Source organism: Nicotiana tabacum, chromosome 16 (assembly GCF_000715075.1).
Source record: "Nicotiana tabacum cultivar K326 chromosome 16, ASM71507v2, whole genome shotgun sequence".
Lineage (NCBI taxonomy): Eukaryota > Viridiplantae > Streptophyta > Magnoliopsida > Solanales > Solanaceae > Nicotiana > Nicotiana tabacum.
The window spans coordinates 146,285,063-146,305,392 of record NC_134095.1 but is presented as its reverse complement, the minus strand read 5'-3'; the positions used below and the strand labels follow the sequence as shown (position 1 = coordinate 146,305,392).

Here is a 20,330-nt window from a genome sequence, read left to right as displayed (position 1 = left end):
TAAAATCCAATTTATTAAAATCCTATATCAATCTATTTTGTAAAAATTAAAATTCTTTATTTATTTTTAACATTAAAACAACTAATTAACTTAAAACTAAAGAAAAATGCTAATTTTAAAGGCTAAAAGTTAAATATGTAAAAATGACAATTTTTAGGATTTTTTCTATGATTTAAAAATATTAAAAATGCATGAAATGCAAAATAAAGAAAAATTCTTAAAATTATTGACAATTATTTTTTGTCTATTTTTATGAGTTATTTTCATGTAGGGCAAAAATCACGTGCTCACACCTCTAACACTTCTACCTCCACCTCTGCCCCTACCTCTAGCTGGTTGGGCGGGCTGTGGAACACCTGGTGCCTGAACCATATCACGGGAACCCTGCTACTGCGACTGAGTACCCACCAATCTCGGAGCTTGCAATAAAATGTGCATCCCCCCATCTGCTAGAGCAATCCGAAGTACCTATAAGTCTGACCACGGCAAGCAAATTGAAACAGAGGAGTAATCCATAAAGGCACGTTGGAATATAAATATGCCTCGATGTTAAGCTCATAGAGGAATACACCCCTCGCACATCTAATTTGTTTTCATCATCCTTGCCATAACAAAAGAGTAGATTTACCAATAAAGCTTGCAACAAAATGTACATTTCCCCATCTACTAGAGCAATCCGAAGCACCTATAAGTCAGACTACAGCAAGCAAATTGAAACAGTGGAGTAATCCATAAAGGCAAGTCAGAATATAAATATGCCTCGATGTTAAGCTCATAGAGGAATTCGCCTCTCACACATCTAATTTGTTTTCATCAGCCTTGCCACAAAAAAAGAGTAGATTTACCAAAAAGCTGGCAATAAAATGTACATCTCCCCATCTACTAGAGCAATCCGAAGTACCTATAAGTTAGACTACGGCAAGCAAATTGAAACAGTATAATCCATAAAGGCAAGTCAGAAACACAAAGACACTGGAATGGTATTAAACATATATTCAGATACCTCCAAGGGACCATTGATATGAGTTTATTTTATTCAAATGGCCCTCCGGATATGACCATACTCACCACACTCATAGCATCCACCTAAATGCTACGGCTGAGGAAACTAAGACGGACCCTGGCGACCTGAATGACGACTCCGAAAACTCTGGAGCGGCGGTGCACTGATAGGAGCTGGTGGTGCACTATAGGGCTGCTGATCAGAATACTGTATATGAGAACCACGACCACCTGAAGTACCGTGAGAAACCTAAAGGGCTGACTAAAAGGGCCTAGAAGGATGGCCTCTGTCATACGAATCCCTGCCTCCAAACGAGGCACCACTGAATCTGCCTGAATGATGAGGCCTCTTGTCCGACCCATGACTACCTCCCTGCGACAGAACTATCTCCACTCTCCTGGCCACGTTGTCCGCCTCCTGGAAAGAAATCTCACTCCCGGTCTCCCTAGCCATCTGAAGACGAATTGGCTGAATAAGTCCCTCAATGAACCTCCTCACCCTCTCTCTCTCTCTCGGTGGGAAATATGATAAGAGCATGACGATCCAAGCCGATAAATCTGGTCTCATACTGGGTAACAGTAATAGAAACCTGCTGGAGACGCTTAAATTGCCTCCGATAGGCCTCTTTCTAAGTGATGGGGAGAAACTTCTCCAGAAATAGCTGAGTAAACTGCTCCCAAGTCAAAGCTGGTGATCCGGCTAGTATAGCCAAGCAATAATCTCTCCACCAAGTCTTGGCAGATCCAGACAAGCGAAAAGTAGCAAAATCGACCCCATTGGTCTCTACTATCCCCATATTCCTGAGAACCTCATGACAGCTGTGTAGATAATCTTGGGGATCCTCAAAAGATGCACCGCTGAAGGTAGTAGTGAAGAGCTTGGTGAACCTGTCCAATCTCCACAAAGCATCAGCGAACATAGCTGCTCCATCGCCGATCTGAGCTACCACACCCAGCTGAACTGCTGGAGTTTGAAACTGGGGAGCTACCTGCTCCGGAGTGCGAGCAGCAGGAGTTTGGGCTCCTCCTCCAGCCTGAGAGACGGCTGGTGCTACAGGAAGTAAGTCTGCCCGGGTAACACTCTCCATAAGGCCCACTAGACGGACCAGAGCATCCTGGAGTACTGGGGTAGCAATAAACCCCTCTAGGACCTGAGCTGGGCCCACCAGAACTGTTGGGGTCGGAACCTCATCATCAAAGTCAACCTGAGGCTCCGCCACTGGTGCTGCTGCTCTAGGCTAAGCTCTGCCCCTACCTAGGCCTGTAGTACGGCCTCGCCCTCGCCCTCTGCCCCTCTAGGAGTTGCTGCTGGGGGCTCGGGCTACTAATTGGTGGATGAAGAAGCGCGTGTTCTCGCCATCTACGAAAGAACAGAGTAGAAATTCAATTAGCATTGAGAAACCAAATCGCACGACAGGAAAGAATAAATATGAAGTTCTTCCTAACTCTATAGCCTCTGCGGGATAAATACAAACGTTTTCCTACCGATCCCTCAGACTTTACTAAGCTTGTCCGGGAATTGTGCGAGCCCGAATATATAATTAGTTCCAAAATTCGACCCCAAAACGAGGTCTAAATCATAATTATACTAAAAGCCCTAACTCTACCTAAATCCCTAATTTTCTACCCTTAAGAACATGATTTAGGCCTAGAAATCTAATGGGTGTTAATGAAAATTGAAGAAAATGAGTCTAAGATTACACACCTATGAATTGGTGGTGAAATCCCCGCCCAATTTGGAGTTTGGAAGAAGAAGTTATGAAATTTTGGTTATGTCCCGTTTTTGCTTCCGTTTTAAAATCACTGGACAGGCCTTCATCGTGTTCGCGATAGGCCTGTCGCGTTCGCGATGAGCTAGACCTCAGTGACCTTCGCGTTCGCGACATTGGGCTCGCATTCGTGGAGCTTTGACCCCTCGAGCCTTCACGTTCGCGGGCCAGTGGCCTCGTTCGCGTAGAACAAGTGAGAACCCCCCTCCCCCAGGCCAATTGCCTTACGCGTTCGCGAGTACCTGGACGCGTCCGCAAAGGATACTCCCCCCTCAGCCTCGCGTTCATGTCTCAGGCTTCGCATTAGCGAAGAAGAAAACTGGCACCTGGGAAATTTGCCTTACGCGTTCGCGAGTGGGACCACGCGAACGCGAAGAACAAAATCCCTGTGCACTGAATTGCAAAAACCTGCAACTTTCAATAGTTCAAAAACTTTCTGAAACCCATCCGAAACTCACCCGAGCCCTCGGGGCTCCAAGACAAACATACATACTAGCTCAAAAACATCATATGAACTTACTTGTGCGATCAAATCGCCAAACTAACCTCTTAAACAACGAATTTAGCATATAAATTTAAGAAAATCTCAAAACTTCCGAAGTATGAATTTTCACAACTACGGGTCCGAATCACCTCAAACGACTTCCGTTTCTTACCCAATTTCACAGATTCATCTTATTTCACATATAAGACCTGTATCGGGCTCTAGAACCAGAATACGGGCCTGATACCATCCAATTCTAAATGCATTTCATTTCCAAAACTCATAGAAATTTCCAGAAAATAATTTTCTTTAAAAAATTCATTTCTCGGGCTTGGGACCTCGAAATTCGATTTCAGGCATACGCCTAAGTCCCATATTTTTCCACGGACCTTTGGGACCATCAAATCACGGGTCCGGGTCCGTTTACCCAAAATGTTAATCGAAGTCAACTTAAATACATTTTAAGTCAAAATTTCAATATTTTCACAGATTTTCACATAATAGCTTTCCGGCTACGCGCCCGGACTGCGCACGCAAATTGAGGTGATATTGAAAGAGATTTTTAAGGTCATCAGAACAGCGTCCTAGAGTTTAAACCTCAAAATTCAAACTTCAGGACATCGTGTTCTAATGTCCGAAAATTGTGTCAAGAAGTTCGAATCTTATGGCATGAATTTTAAATTAGTTGTTCAAAAATTCAGAACATTAGTCATGAACCTAAAATTAGCAACTCAAAAATTCAGGATACTAGATTCTGAATTTTCAAATTCAGAATACTTAGTCCTGAAGTTTGGATAAATCGGTTACTTTTTAAATATATTATAAATTGTAAATATATTTTAAATAGTGAGCTTAAAAGTAGCTGCGCTTTGCCCAAAGAATAATTACAAGCCCGTGATTAGGCCCTATCTCTATATGGGCAAAAAATCTCCCTTTTAATAGACAAAGATATCAACATAGTTCCAGCTAGATTTACCATTGCATAAATCCATTCTATTAAATTTACATTTTTCCTTGTTTTTATTTGTTAAATTTTTATTACTTTTTTACAAAGTTTGGTAATTCCTTCCTTTCAGTTTTGCAACTTCAAAAATATTCTAAAAGATTTCCAGAATCTCGAAATCCGCTTAAATAATTTCGCCTTAGTTAATCATGGCATCACAATTTCAAAGTATATACTATGTGTTTAGACCTTTTGAAGTCATTATTAGAAGTAATACAGTACATGAATACAATTTTTATTTATTGCAATATGATGTAGTTTCAACTTGTTTATTTTTGGCTTAACCTAATAGTTTCGAATTTTGTATTCATATATTTCATAATAATAGTATGATATATCACAGTTAAAACTAAACATACTAATTTATGTTTAAGCATTTTGTGATCAAAGTTAAAGATAACATTTCACAAATAGTATTATGTGCGGTTTTTAGGCCAAGTAGAGTCCAATAAACCACAAATTTGACTTTATATCCAATGACCATATGCTACCTAGTTAAGTATATGCTATTCCTCAAATAACTTTAAAAAAGAACAGTGATTATTTCAATATAACATGCGGAAAACTAATTAGTACAGTTGTTGGGACCCCTTTTCTCGCGAAATCGGGTTTTGACATTACTGAGACAACTCTTTTTCTAAGAGGGTAGGTAATTGGAATTGGAAGAGTCGCCACCTAACGGATTAAGGTGCCTTAGGGTACCTAGAGCAGATAACTCATATAACCAGTTTACATCACCAGAGATAGGGTAAGGGCTCAAAATTACCTTGAGGGGAAGGTATTAGACACCCCTCGGGGTCCACAACGGTGGGTCCCGGTCGAACTTAAATTAAGCGAATTAGTCTAAAAAGGGAGAAAAAGCAATTTGGACAAATACAATATTTTAATTTATTTTAAATAGGGGCATGGGGGGTGATCCTAAGCTTTTTAGCCTATAGGATCATTCCATGCAATACTTTGTAACTCCCTCAAGTCGGGGTATTACTCATAGTATTAGCGCATAGACTATCATCTCCTTTACTACCCAATTACTATCTTTAAGTTGTTACTTAAGCGTTCTAGTAGTTTCTAGCTCATACCTTATGCGTGCACTACCCGTCCCTTACCTATGGCCCTGGAGGTATTAGGACCTCTATTTGGGATAGTTCTAGACCAACCTATATTGCTTAAAAATGTGAAATCTAGGCGACAAACAAAACAAGTAGGACTTTCAAATAAAGAACAAGTATAGAAGCACAGGCAACAAAAGCACGCAATTGAATCAACAAACTTTATTAACTTGGAATCCTATAGGCAGGATATCTACGTAAGAAAAATAGAGTATAAAGGCAGTTTTATTAAGGCTAGCATTAAGACCTATTTGTTTGCCTACTGATTTTATGTAGCATGAATCTGGGCACTTCAGGCAGTAATATGTCATAGTTATAAACCCAAAATCGTTATTAAGGCCTACAGATACGTTGCCTAAGTGATTAACAAGAGCAATTGAATTCAAAATCGACCAAAAGGATCCTATAGGCATGATTTCTACGAGTTTATTAATTACAGACCTATAGACATTATTTCTAAGTGTAGCACTGATTTTAATTTATAAAGACAAGTTTTATTCCTTTTCAAATCCTATAGGCATACTTTTCTAATTGCTGAATTAATTTAAACATTATAGGCATGATTTCTAAATTTGAAGTTAATTTTTGGTCATATAGGCATGATATCTATTGATTTAAACCCCTATATGCATGATTTCTAGGTTTGAATGGAGTTAAATCCTATAGGCATGATGTCAATTAACTGCATCTGGGCAGAAAAGAAACAGATTGCCAGGAAGGATAATTGACTCAAAGAAAGAAGGTCCGATAGGCATGGTTACTAATGCACATTTAGTTGAAAATATATGTAGATCCTATGAATGGGATTTTTAATGTGCAGAATTGAACGAAAGTCCTATAAGCAGGGTTTCTAGCATGCAAATGTGCATTTAGTTGAAAACATGTGTAGATCCTATGAACATGATTTCTAATGTGCAGAATTGAACGAAAGTCCTATAAGCAGGGTTTCTAGCATGCAAATGTGCAATACAGAATCAAAAAGATTATGAAAAGTCCTATAGGCAGGATCTCTAAATACAGTATAGTATTCACATAATTCAATCAGCATAATTAAATCCTATAAACAGGATTTCTACCCAATCTTAACAAAAGATATAAGGAACCCGCCCAGCTTTACTAAATATCTCCAAATCTGTTATTACATAGTTATTACAGACCAGAATATCCAAATGAATTACATAAAGATATCAGTACGCTATAGGGAGCCTTCATAGGCCGACATGAACCTGGGAACCAGGCGTTCCCACACGACAGCTTTGGAACATAGCAATGATTCATCCACATCATATTAAAACCAAGATTCCAGTGGATCAAAGTTCCCAAAGAGCCTCGGGGACCCTGGGCAATGCTCACACTAGAACCACATATTTAGCAAAGAGTTCATAAAAGATTGGAAAATCATCCCTAATGTGTCAGAGTTCAAAGGAGTCTCAAGGACTCTAGGCAGTGCTCACACTGGGGTAATTGAGAACATAAATGACTAAGAGTAGGAGTTTCTTAAAACCAGTACATAAAGGAAAAGGGGGAGATTTTAAAATAGTTCAATTTTAGAAGAAGGAAAGTTCAAAACACAAAATTGCAGGCAAAACTACACCAAGAAGCAAACAAGGTTCATGTTCAGCACGTAGTTCAAACAGGATGATATTTGATTAAGCTAAATACTCATGCTAGTATTTAAAAAGTCGTGGCTTAGTCACAGAAGCAATTAGGCAGAAACATTTAAATTGAACAGACAAGACATATGAGTTAAGCAACAAAACATATTTGATTACATGCTTATAGTATGCAAAGTTCAGGACATGTAGAGGATTAACAAACAATGCATGAAACAAGGCCAAACCATGAAAAGATTCATATTATTAAAAACTAATTAGTCCTAGGTTAACGGTGTCACTAAATGGAATCACACAATCAGGTGAAGGACAGAATCATGCTGAGAATTGAAACAGGCTAGTCAAACAAAGCATAGAGAAGGAAATTGTAAATGTTAGGGCATATCAGTTGAGAAGAAAGTAAGTAAAGGTGCAGTAACAGTTAAATTCTAGAGTAATTTGGCCTTGGCTTTCAGCCGGTCAAACAATAACCACTCAGTAAAGAAATCAGAACACGAGACAGAACAAAGAGAGCTTAAGCTTTTTTAGTAAGAAGCAGAGAGTTCGAGACTTGTCCCAGAGGGAAAAGGGGATAGGGGTTTAAATAGTACTCAATGGAGTGGACAAATAAGGTAATGAATCAGTCCTATACAAATAAGGCATAAGAATAACTTCAAAATCAATTAGAGTCGGCTTCAATCAATTAACATGACATAATAGCATAAAATCAGGCTAGTACCGCTTAATTTAGGGAAAGCATTATATGGAATCAATCAGTAGTCAAGCACTAGATCAAATAAGGTAAAGAAATAATTCCAGGATTAATTTGACGTCAACTTTATAGTAATATAAAATCAGGCTAGTATTATTCAAATTAAGGAAAGTATTATACAAAGTTAATCAAATAATCAAGATGCCGGATCAAATAAGGTAGGGGTAATGAGAACAGGTAAATTGAACAAAAATAGGAAAATATCAGTACCATGCAAGAAAAGAAAGACTGGAATTTCAGTAAAGATTTCAAAAACCCTAATTTGGGGTAAATAAAATCAGCCAGCAATCAACGCCTGAGTTAATGACAAATAGACAGAAATATTAAGAGGAATAATTAAATAATCGAAACCCTAAAAATAGGTAGAAATATAAAAGAGCTTAAATAGAAATGCACAAAGACATATAGATGGAAATAATTAAGGCTTGAACCATATTTTATTCGATTTTGAAGAATCAAAACCCCTAGATTTCAGGGTAAGTAAAAACGGTGTAAATAACCAAAAGGAAAACTATAATAAGGATGCATAGAGATGGAAATACTAAAGATTAACACAGATTTAGTTCGCCTTTGAAAATCAAAAACCCTAAATTTTAGGGTAGGTAAAATCAGTCAGAAGTAATAAAGAAATTATAAACATAGAGATAGATATGCTGAAATATTAAAGAAAAAATAATAAAAAATCATTTTGGATCTGGAAAGATCTTGAACCCTAGTTTTAGGATAAGTAAAAGATTCAACAAAAAATAGACAGATTCAACGAGTGACAAGGTAAATAATAACATTAAAGCGAATCAGAATGAACCAAAATCTGGTTTGAACCAGAGATCCAAAACCCTAACTGAAAGATACGAAAAATATTCGTACTCACAGGTTTTGGGATGAACATAGACGAGAATAATCAAAATATGAGAGATTTTGAACCAGATCTAGTTTGAGTCTCTTCAGATACACTTGCCGCTTGAGGCAAATAAGCTTAAGTAACATCAAAACCGGGTAGCAAGTAAAGAAGTAAAGCCAAATAAGGCAGGGAATCAATAGAGGATCCCATTTCTGATAGGAATCAAAAGGGAAATGATGACGACAGGTTAAAGTTTGAGAGGGTGAAGGGGAGAGATGAGAGGATTCAGTGACAGTGGGTGGGGGGAAATGGTTTAGGGTTAGGGGTGATTGGTATAATTAAAAGGAGTGAGTGATTAGGGGCCGTTGATCTTCTAAGATCAATGACCGGGATTAGAGTTTAGACGGGAAGGTTAATTGGACGGGTATGGGTCCGAGTTAGGTGTTGGGCTGGTGTAATGGGTGTTGGGTAATTGGGCTGGTTAGGTTCGAAATTAATTAGAAAAGGGGCTATATTTTAAATATCCAATTAAACTAATAAAATAATTTATAAAAATAATTAATAAATGATAAAAATATCGTTTATGCATGAAAATTATTTAAGATAATTACTTAATATTATAAAAATATAAAAAATCATTTTCTGTATGGATAATATAATTATGCATATATATGAGCTATTATTGCAAAATATGCAATTCTAGCCTTAAAAATGCAAATGTAATTATAAAAAATGCAATTAAGATATTTAAGCACTATTTGGGAAGAAATGATGAATTTAGATCATCATAAAAATAATATGAGGGATAATTACAGAAATAAATTGATTAAAAGCCTCTAAAATTATAGGAAAAATTATAGAAATACTTGTGCATGTTTGTAAATGCATGTGCACTATTTTGAAATTATATATCCATATTTAAAAATATATGAGGAAAAAATTGGGTATCAACAGCTGCCTCTCTTTACCCGAAAAGGATGAAAGAGTTGTCGGGTAAGGAAGTGATGAGCGATTTAGACCGAATGAGGTGTTTTGAAAAATATGAGCCGCACCCTGGTTTTTGAACTGTCTACATATCCCTGGTTTTATAGGAATCAGACCGTGTGTAGTTTTGAACCCAATGGTGCATGAAACTGATGGAATTGTTATAGGAAATGTCGTATATTTTGGAAAGGGTTCCTTTTGGGAAGGATAATATCGGATGGGTTTATGCGGAGTTATGAATATGAATCTGAAGCATAATGGATATATCACAGGGCAGATATCTGAGCGGTCATAGAGTAAAGGAGAGTTATTGATGGGAATCTGTTACGTTTGAAATAACGGCAAGGTATAAATGGTATGAGCGGAAACCGGAGCAAAAGTTGCTCCCGTTTGAAGTACAGTTACTTCCTGGATTACCTACAAAACTTAAAAACACATCGCATGCAAGCATATAGATTATTTAGAATTTTAAAGATGATGCAAATTCCCTTTGGACTATCAAGGTTGTCTTTGGACAGTGAGGATGACGTCCTTAGACCATGACGTCCTGGGCCATGAATCATGATATAAGGGATTCACATGCCATGAAATGATGTTCTCAGGCCATGAGAATGATGCCCCTGAACCATGACGCCTTTGAATAATGATGTGCAGTAGTGAGAGATCCCCAAGCCATGACACGGTGTCTTCAGGCTATGAGGATGATGCTTTCGGACTATGACGCCTTTGGACAAGTTGGCTATACATCAGCCCATGAAGTGCAGAGACATGATACCAAAGGTAATAACAAAGGCAAAACTTAGTCTTGTGCAGAGTTTGGGGGCAGAGCTTAGCCCCGAGAGAAGAAGATAATGCAACATTTAGAATAGAGCAACACTTAATGCAGAGGAAGACAATGCTTAGTCTCATGAAAAGTTAGTGCTTAACCTTATGCAAATAGGGAGGCATGACTTAGACTCATGCAAGGCTTAAGACATGGCTTAGTCTCATGCAAAGAGAAGGCAATGCTTAGCCTTATGCAAATATGGAGGTAGGGCTTAGCCTTATGAAAGGATTTGAATAGGGCTTAGTCTCATGCAGAGAGAAGGCAATGCTTAGCCTTATGCAAATATGGAGGCAGGGCTTAGCCTCATGCATGATTTGAGACAGGGCTTAGTCTCATGCAAAGAGAATGCACTACTTAGCCTTATGCAAATATGGAGGCAGGGCTTAGCCTCATGCAAGATTTGAGACAAGGCTTAGTGTGATGACCCGGCCAGTCGTCTCATAAGTTACCGCTTTGTTTCCCCATTTCTGCTTCTTATTGCTTTGTCTATCGGTTCTATATGTGATCGGGCTAGTTGGCTCGGGTTCGAAAAGGTTTTGGTAAGGTTTGAGACACTTAGTCTCTTTTGAAGAAGCTTAAGTTGGGAAAGACAACCGGATGTTGACTTATGTGTTAGAGGGCTCGGATGTAAATTTTGATGGTTCGGATAGCTTTGGGAGGTGATTTGGGACTTAGGAGCGTGATCGGAATGAGTTTTGGAGTAGATTTAGGCTTGAATTGGCAAAATTGGATTTTTGGCATTTTCCGGTTGATAGGTGAGATTTTGATATATGGGTCGGAATGGAATTTTGAGAGTTGTAGTAGTTCCATTGTGTCATTTGGGATGTGTGTACAAAATTTCAGGTCATTCGGACGTGGTTTGGTTGGGTTTTTTATCAAAAGGGGAATTCTGAAGATTTTTGAAAACTTAGGCTTGAATCTGATGTATTTTGGTTGATTCAATGTTGTTTGAGGTGTTTTGAAGGTTGGTATAAGTTTGAATAAGGTTATGGGGTATGTTTGTGTTTTTGGTTGAGGTCCCGGGGGCCTCGGGGTGATTTCGGATGGTTGACGGAGAAGTTTGGAATTTTGGTGAAGCTGTAGATTTGCTGCTTCTGTTGTTTCTGCACCTGCAGATTGGGGACCACAGGTGCGACGCCGCATATGCGGACGATTGGTCGCAGAAGCGAATATAGGTTGGAAGGCTGGGGCCGTAGAAGCGGCTGAGGAACCGCATCTGCGATAGCGCAGGTGCGGGGAAAAGGATCGCAGAAGCGAAAAATGGTCGTTTAAGTGATGACCGCAGAAGCGGTCCGTTGACCGCAAAAACGGTACCGCAGAAGAGGGTAATTGGCCGCAGATGCAAAATCCCTGGGCCAGAAAGTATAAATTGTTTTCTTTGTGATTTTTGAGCTATTTCACCATTTCTAAGTCGGCTTGAGAGCTTTTTGGACGATTTTGAAAAAGGATTTCAAGGGAACTTCATTGAGGTAAAGATTTTGGACCTAAAACTCGTTTCTATGGTATCATTTCACGGATTAGGCTTGTAATTAATAGTATTTAAGGATAAAAAGTTTGGGGAAACTAGGGGTTGGTATTGGAGACCTAGACTTGAGGATTTGAGGGACCATTTGTGGTCGGATTTTGCTACTTTTGATATGTATGAACTCGTGGGGAGATGAGGAATCTATTGATGTGAATTTTATCGAATTCCGAGATGTGGGCCCGGGGGTCGAGTTTTGGTAATTTCGGGATTTATGTTGTAAATTGATTATTTTCGCTTAGGCTTCGTTCCCTTAGCATATTTTGACGCCGTGATTTTGATTTTGGATAGATTCAACGCGAGTGGAGGCCGATTTGAGGGGTAAAGGTGTTGCGGGCTAGAGATTTGATCGGATTGAGGTGAGTAATGATTGTAAATGATGTCCCGAGGGTATGAAACCCTAGATTGCACAACGTTGTGCTATATTAAGGTGACGTACACACTAGATGACGAGCGTGGGGTCGTGCACTATTGGGGATTGTGACTTAGTCCATCCTGAATGACTGTTTTACCGTGTATTTGACTGAAAACTATTTGTTATCATCATGTATTGGGCTGAATGCCATATTTGAGCTTCGTGCCAACTATTTGAACCCTTAGGGGATTTTTATTGATATTTCCTCACTGTTTGACTTTATACTTGAACTCAGTCATTTTATATTCTACTGTTTTCATAACTCAGCCAAGTTTACTCTATTTTAACACTTAAATGATATTTTAAATAATGTTCTGGGCTGAGTCATGTTTTACTGTTGCTCGAGTGGCTTGTGAGATTCTGATAGAGTAAGGTCGAGGGCCTATGTTGTGAGGAAACACTAATTATGATTATGAGGCTAAGGGCCTGAGATTTGTACGCCATAAGGTGTCTTGTTGATATGAGGTCGAGGGCCTAGTGATGATGCCACGAGATGGCTTGATATTGCGCTTGGGCCGAAAGGGGCCCCTCCAGGAGTCTGCACACCCCCAATGAGCGCGGGTACCCATTGTGATGTGAGATATAGCTTGGGGGGCTGGTATAGTTCTGAGATATTTTTCGAGGGGCGGACTTATTGATATTGTGCCCGAGGGGCGAACTTTTATGTGTCTATCTTTCTTATTGCCTGTCATTTTCCTGCTTAATTTTTGAAAAGGAATTTCGCGAAATTTAACTGAACTTAAATGATTTTTACATATCTTTACTGATTCATTGTCTACTGGCTTTTACTGTTTCATTATAGCCTTAATGTGCCTTACGTGATTTCTTGCTTTTAGTCTTTATTTATGATTATTACTCACTGAGTTGGAGTACTCACTTTACTCCTTACACCTCGTGTGTAGATTCAGGCGTTGCTGATCCTGTTAGCAAGAGTTGAGAGCTCCCGACAGACTTCGGAGTTCACGAGGTAGCTGTTTGGCGTCCGCAGTCCCATGTTTCTCCCTCCTTATCTCAATTCTTTTCCCCTATTAGTGGCTTTGCAATAGCTTTGTAGACTTTTCAGACTTGTGTTAGAATTGGTAGATGCTCGTGACTAGTGACACCCCGATATCAGGCTGTGTTGGATTTTATTTCCGCAAACTATAATGTTCATTACTTACTCTTGGATTATTTACTACGTTTTATACCTAATTCTTATTATTTAACTGCTTAAAACTGAAATGGAAAAGTGTCGGCTGGCCTTGTCTTTACGAGAGACGCCATCACGACCGGGTCCGGGTTTAGGGTCGTGACATTTAGTCTCATGCAAAGAGAAGGCAATGCTTAGCCTTATCCAAATAGGGAGGTAGGGCTTAGCCTCATGCAAGATTTGAGACAGGGCTTAGTCTTATGCAAAGAGGAGGCAATGCTTAGCCTTATGCACAAAGGGAGGCGAGGCTTAGTCTCATGAAAAGAGAAGGCAATGCTTAGCCTTATGCAAATATGGAGGGAGGGATTAGCCTCATGCAATATTTGAGACATGGCTTGGTCTCATGCAAAGAGAAGGCAATGCTTAGCCTTATGCAAATATGGAGGCAAGGCTAAGCCTCATGCAAGAGTTGAGACAGGGCTTAGTCTCATGCAAAGAGAAGTCAATGCTTATCCTTATGCAAATATAGAGGCAGAGCTTAGCCTCATCCAGGATTTGAGACAGGACCTAGTCTCATGCAAAGAGAAGTTAATGCTTAGCCTTATGCAGTAGACAAATAGCAAATAAGAGCAGAATATTTCTTAGCTGGAGATATATTTGCGCTTGGCAGTCCGGTTATTATGAAGGTAGTGATTTTAAGGCCCACGTACTTGTGGTTATTCCTTGTCCTTGCATTCAAAGAAAAATTGTGAGTTTTGCGGGGAGGTTGATTTGTGCCTTTGTCTGCTTGTTTTGCTTTGCTTTGCTCTGGAGACCCTATTCGAGTTACCCTGGGTAACACCTGGCGGCCATAGAAATAACGTTTTCGAAAGTATGCACTTATTGATAGAATATAATCATTATAAAACATAGTGGTGTATAATATCAAGTAAATTAGATGAACTAATGACTGTGACACTTTTAAAGACATTGCAGCTTCTTTGCGTTAGAATTTTGAGGGTCCTCCTCAAAATTCTGCCCCAGTTTAGTAAGTGATCCCTCGGCTGTTCTGTATGTAACTAAGTTTGTTGGATCTGCTCCGGAATTTTGAGAATCCTTCTCAAAATTCCGCCCCGGTTACTTAACCAATTTTTGACTGTCTTGCATATGATGACGTCGGCTGGACTTGCTCCGGAATTTTGAGGGTCCTCCTCAAAATTATGTCCCAGTTTCTGGTTTTGAGGAAATGAAGATTTTATTAAGATGTGACCGAACCCACAGGGCTCCCTACATATCCTCTCTTAAACGAGAATTGGGTCAAGCATAGTTCAGTTACATCATATGAAAAAATGTAAACAATCTAAACATAATATCTCTTGAATGCGTCTGAATTGATAGGTTTTGGATTTATCCTAATGTGGAAAGATCCGCTTCAGCACCAGCTACCCCGGTGTGAACTGTCTTGGTTTGACCCTTTTGTTGAAAGCTTTGGACATTCTATTCTGATAAAGCTGACCGTGACATACTGCATTCATCCTTTTTCCATCTATGAGGGATAACTGCTCATAGCGGCTCCTTGTCCATTCTACATCACTGAGTTTGACTTCCTGTATTATCCTTAATGAAGGAATTTCTACCTCGGCGGGAATGACAACTTCGGTACCATAAACCAGCAAATAAGGAGTTTCTCCGGTTGATGTGCGGATTATGGTACGGTACCCCAATAAGGCAAATGGTAGCTTCTCGTGCCATTGCTTGTGATTTTCTACCATTTTTCTTAGTATCTTCTTGATGATCTTGTTGGCAGCTTCCACGGCTCCGTTCATTTGAGGTCTGTATGATGTGGAGTTTTTGTGCTTGATCTTGAAAGTTTCACAGATGGTTTTTATTAGATCGTTGTTGAGATTGGCGGCATTATTAGTGATGATGGACTCGGGAACCCCAAATCGACAAACAATACGATCTTTGACAAAATCTGCAATGACTTTCTTGGTTACAACTTTGTAAGATACAGCTTCAACCCATTTAGTGAAATAGTGATGGTCACTAAAATGAACTGGTACCCGTTAGAAGCGGTGGGCTCGACTGGGCTGATGACATCCATTCCCCAGGCAGTAAAAGGCCAAGGTGCACTTGTTGCATTAAGCTCGTTTGGCGGCACTCATATCATGTCTGCATGTATCTGGCATTGGTGGCATTTCTAGACATACCAGATGCAATCTGTTTCCATAGTCATCCAAAAATATCTAGCTCTGAATATCTTCTTAGCCAAGACAAAACCGTTTATATATGGGCCGCAGGTTCCGGCATGTATCTCCTCGAGCAATTTGGAAGCCTTTTTGGCGTCAACACACCTTAATAGTCCTAGATTAGGTGTTCTTCTATACAAAGTCCCTCTGCTTGGGAAGAAGTGATTGGACAACCTACGCAGTGTGCATTTCTGAGTATGGTTCATCTGTTCTAGGTACTCTCTTTTTGCCAAGTACTCTTTGATGCCGTGGAACCAAGGTTTGCCGTCTGATTCTTCTTCAACATGAGCACAGTATGCCGGCTGATTATGGATCCTCACCGGAATGGGATCGATAAAATTCTTGTCTAGATGTTGTATCATTGATGACAAGGTGGCGAGTGCGTCTGCGAACTCGTTCTGGATTCTTGGAACATGTTTGAATTCTATCTTCGTGAACCTCTTCATCTATTCTTACACATTATAAGAGTATGGTAGTATCTTGGTGTTTTTCATAGCCCATTCTCCTTGAACCTGATGTACCAAAAGATCTGAATCACCAATTACTAGCAACTCTTGTATATTCATATCGATGGCCAAATTGAGCCCCATGATGCAAGCCTCATATTCTGCCATGTTGTTAGTGCATGGGAACCTAAGCTTTGCAGATACCGAATAATGTTGACCTGTTTCTGACACCAAAATTGCGCCAATACCCACTCCTTTGAAATTTACAGGTCTGTTGAAGAACATTCTCCAACCATCATAGGCTTCAACAATGTCCTCTCCTACGAATGACACTTCTTCGTTAGGGAAATATATTTTTAGTGGTTCGTATTCTCCTCCCACAGGGTTTTCAGCAAAATAGTCTGCCAACGTTTGTCCTTTGACTGCCTTCTGAGTTACATAGATGATATCGAACTCACTCAACAATATCTGCCATTTGGCTAGCTTCTCGGTAGGCACAGGCTTCTGAAATGCACTTTAGAGGATTCATTCTTGATATGAGGTATGTGGTATAGGCACAGAAGTAATGCCTCAATTTCTAAGTTGTCCATGTCAAAGCACAGCAAGTGCACTCTAGCAGAGAGTACCGTGCTTCGTAAGGTGTGAACTTCTTACTCAAGTAATATATGGCTTGCTCCTTTCTTCCTGCCTCATCACATTGTCCCAAAACATAGCCGAAAGTCCCATCTAGTACAGACAAATAGAGTAGCAAATGTCTCCCAGGTTCTGGTAGGACTAGGACTGGTGGCGTGGACAGGTATTCCTTAATTTTGTCAAAATCACTTTGACAATCTTCAGTCTAACTGGTTTCAGCATCTTTCCTCAACATTTTGAAGATGGGTTCACATATTACTGTGGACTGTGCTATGAAGCGGCTGATGTAGTTAAGGCATCCCATGAAGCTCATCACATCCTTTTTGCTCTTTGGTGGTGGTAACTCTTGGATAGATTTAACTTTTGACGGGTCCAACTCGATTCCTCGGCGGCTGATGATGAATCCCAATAATTTTCCTGCAGGAACCCCAAATACACATTTTACGAGGTTCAGTTTTAAGATGTACCTCTGTAGCCTGTCAAAAAACTTCCTCAAGTCTGCTATGTGATATATGACCCTCTTGGATTTGATGATGACGTTGTCAACATATACCTCTATTTCCTTGTGTATCATATCATGGAAGATGGTCGTCATGGCTCTCATATAGGTGGCCCCATCATTATTTAGACCGAATGGCATCATTTTGTAGCAATACACTCCACACTGTGTAATGAAGGCTGTTTTCTCTGCGTCTTCTTCGTCCATCCAAATCTTATGATAACCCGCTAAGCAATCTACAAAGGATTAGAGTTCATGCTTGGCGCAATTGTCGATCAGAATGTGTATATTTGGTAGTGGGAAATCATCCTTGGGACTTGCTTTGTTTAAATCCTGATAGTCAACACACCCTTACTTTCCCATCTTTCTTCAGAACCGGTACGATATTGGGTAACCAGGTTGGGTACTTAACTACCCTAAGGACTTTGGCTTTGATCTGCTTAGTGACTTCTTCCTTAATTTTTAGGCTCATGTTTGGTTTGAACTTTCTGAGTTTCTGCTTCACTGGCGGACACATTGGATTGGTAGACAACTTATCAGCCAATATGGATGTGCTCAAGCCAGTCATGTCATCATATAACCATGCAAAAATATCCTCATATTCTTTCAGGAAATGAGTGTATTCTTCCTTCTCTGATGGTGATAGGTTAATACTTATGTGAGTCTCTTTGATGGTTTCAGAATTTCCCAAATTAATTGCCTCGGTTTCGTCCAGGTTGGACTTAGGTTTGTTCTTAAAATTCTCAACTTCTCTGATAACTTCCTCAGGTATTTCATCCTCTTCTTCTGAGTCACTATCCTTATGTTGCGTTGTCTCATTACATGTCACATTTGTTGGTTCATCAAGGTAAGAATTAGTAATGTTGTAGGGGAAAAATCTAAAAGATAATAATAAATACTAAATAACAATGCGTTAAATAAATTTTGAAAATATCCAAATAGGTACGGCTTGATGACTCGAGCAATTATTTTGAAACAAAATACTAGAAATATCTTAAATGCCTAAACGGCTATTGAAAATAGGTCAAGCTAATTGCTAAGCTACCCAGGAACTCGACGGGTCCGGGATGGTACGACAGTCCAATTCTTGAGAACAAATCCCTTCTCCATGATCTGAATGGTAAGGTATTCTTCCTCCTCCTCCTACTCAACTATCACATTGAAATCCATATCCTCGTCTTCTAAAAACAAGTTCCTTAGCCCATCCAGAGCTTCTTCCTCCGCAGATCCCCATATTGTGTCGGCCTGGTGAAAGGTCTGACTCAGATGCAGCACCGGCTGCTTGAGAGGGTAATAGATACCATGCCATGGAGGCGACCAATCATCATATTCTTGCCATGTATACTGATATCCGAGCCCGAAAGTTGTGCCATGACGTTTCAACTGTGTCGGTTTGGTAATGCCCTAGAGTTTCCTCCCAAGCCGTTTGCCGGGTTCATACCCTGAACATGCCAGCATGCTTTCTATTTTGCTACTCCACCACTTATATTTCTCAATTGTATTGATACGCTCAATGCGGTGATAAGTTTCTCCACCTAACTTTCTTCTATTCTCGACAACCGGGACAGTTTGACTGGTGTAAATGGTGTCATGCCCTCTTTTTCCTCGCAGAGTCCGGGTTTCGACATTTTATGGGGAAACAACTCATTTACTTTTGAGAATTGGGTATTTGAAGTTGAAGAGTCGCTACCTAATAGATATAAGGTGCATTAGGGCACCTAAAGCAAATAACTCATGAAACCGATTTGCATTACCAGAGATTGGGTAAGGGCTCAAAATAACCTAAAGCTGTTAAACGGGTGGGCCGGGTCCCTTTTTTTGACCCGTCCGGGTTTCGGGCCGGGCTACAGTAACGGGTTTAGCGGGTTGGGTTAATCCGGGTAAAAATTGAACTATAAGGGTTACGGGTTAGGGACGGGCCGGGCCGGGTTTAGTGTATTTTTAATTTTTTTTTGGAATTTTGTATAACTATTGTAAGTTATATTAATACTTTATATTAATTAAAAGAATACAAGTAAGATGGGAAAAAATTGCACTTATTGCAAGTGCTACTTTATTTTTTAATTTCAAGTTTCAACTTTCAAACTTACAAAATGAAATGTTTACATTTTTTTCAACAAGTAACTAGTAAAGTAGTAATTTCAAATGTTTTGCATCGCCCTAGCAAGTTCATCATAATCAATATGAACCGATTGACCTTCTTCTGGCGTGTTAAATTCGGATGGGTTTCCATGTGTTAATATATCTCCAAGTTCCTCGTCTTCTGGGCTATCAACATCTTCCTTTCCTTGATTTCTTCGTTCCGATCTAATCTAATCTCTGAAACATACTAAAACTTCCAAAGCATTGCTTCCCAATGAGTGGCGGGTGTCTCCAAGTTGTTGTCTTGCTTGGCTAAATGCACTCTCCGATGCAACAGTAGAAATTGGCACATTCAGCACGTCCCGAGCCATAGCGAAAAAAACAGGAAATTGCTTTCCATTTTCATGCCACCATCCCAACGGTGAAAATTCCTTTGTGCGAGGCTCCTTTTGCTTCTGCAAGTAGAATTGAAGTTCATCAATATTCCTGCTACTGGTTTGAGTGTTAGAAATGTAGAAAAAATATTAAAACTATCAAGGTCTTCTTCATCATCCACAGTAGCAGCAGTGCTACATTGCATAGCGGGATTAACATTGCCAGAAGCACGAGCAGCATTATCACATTCATTTGCATAATAATTATATAGTTGTTGTAAATATTCATTTAGCTTGTTCATAGAAACATATAAATTTGGGGTTTCAGTTTCTCCAATCTCCATATAAGTATATAAAGCATTCATTAATTGGTGACAATCAGACATTTTAATAGAAGGATTTAAAATTGCACCAATTAAGTAAATCGGAGGAATTGGAAAGAAATATTTTTTGAATTTTGCTTGCATTTTTTCAACAACATCCTTATATTTTTCTTTCTTCTTAAATTCAGATAGTAGAAAAGAAATTTCAGCTATATGTACTAAAGTCATAGTAACAGTGGGGTAATATGCTCCAGAAAACTCAACAGTAGCTGTATAAAATTTATGTAAAAATTTAAC

General features: G+C 39.4%; 2 non-coding genes across 2 annotated transcripts; both read right to left on the bottom strand.

Moving 5' to 3' along the window:
• Nucleotides 1-515: 515 nt before the first annotated feature.
• On the bottom strand, nt 516-611 carry LOC142170849 (small nucleolar RNA Z266). The gene has a single exon (XR_012700462.1). It is a non-coding gene; the product is annotated as a small nucleolar RNA Z266 (small nucleolar RNA).
• A 121-nt stretch (nt 612-732) lies between these two features.
• Nucleotides 733-828, bottom strand: LOC142170848 (small nucleolar RNA Z266). Its single transcript, XR_012700461.1, has one exon. It is a non-coding gene; the product is annotated as a small nucleolar RNA Z266 (small nucleolar RNA).
• Between the last annotated feature and the right edge of the window lie 19,502 nt (nt 829-20,330).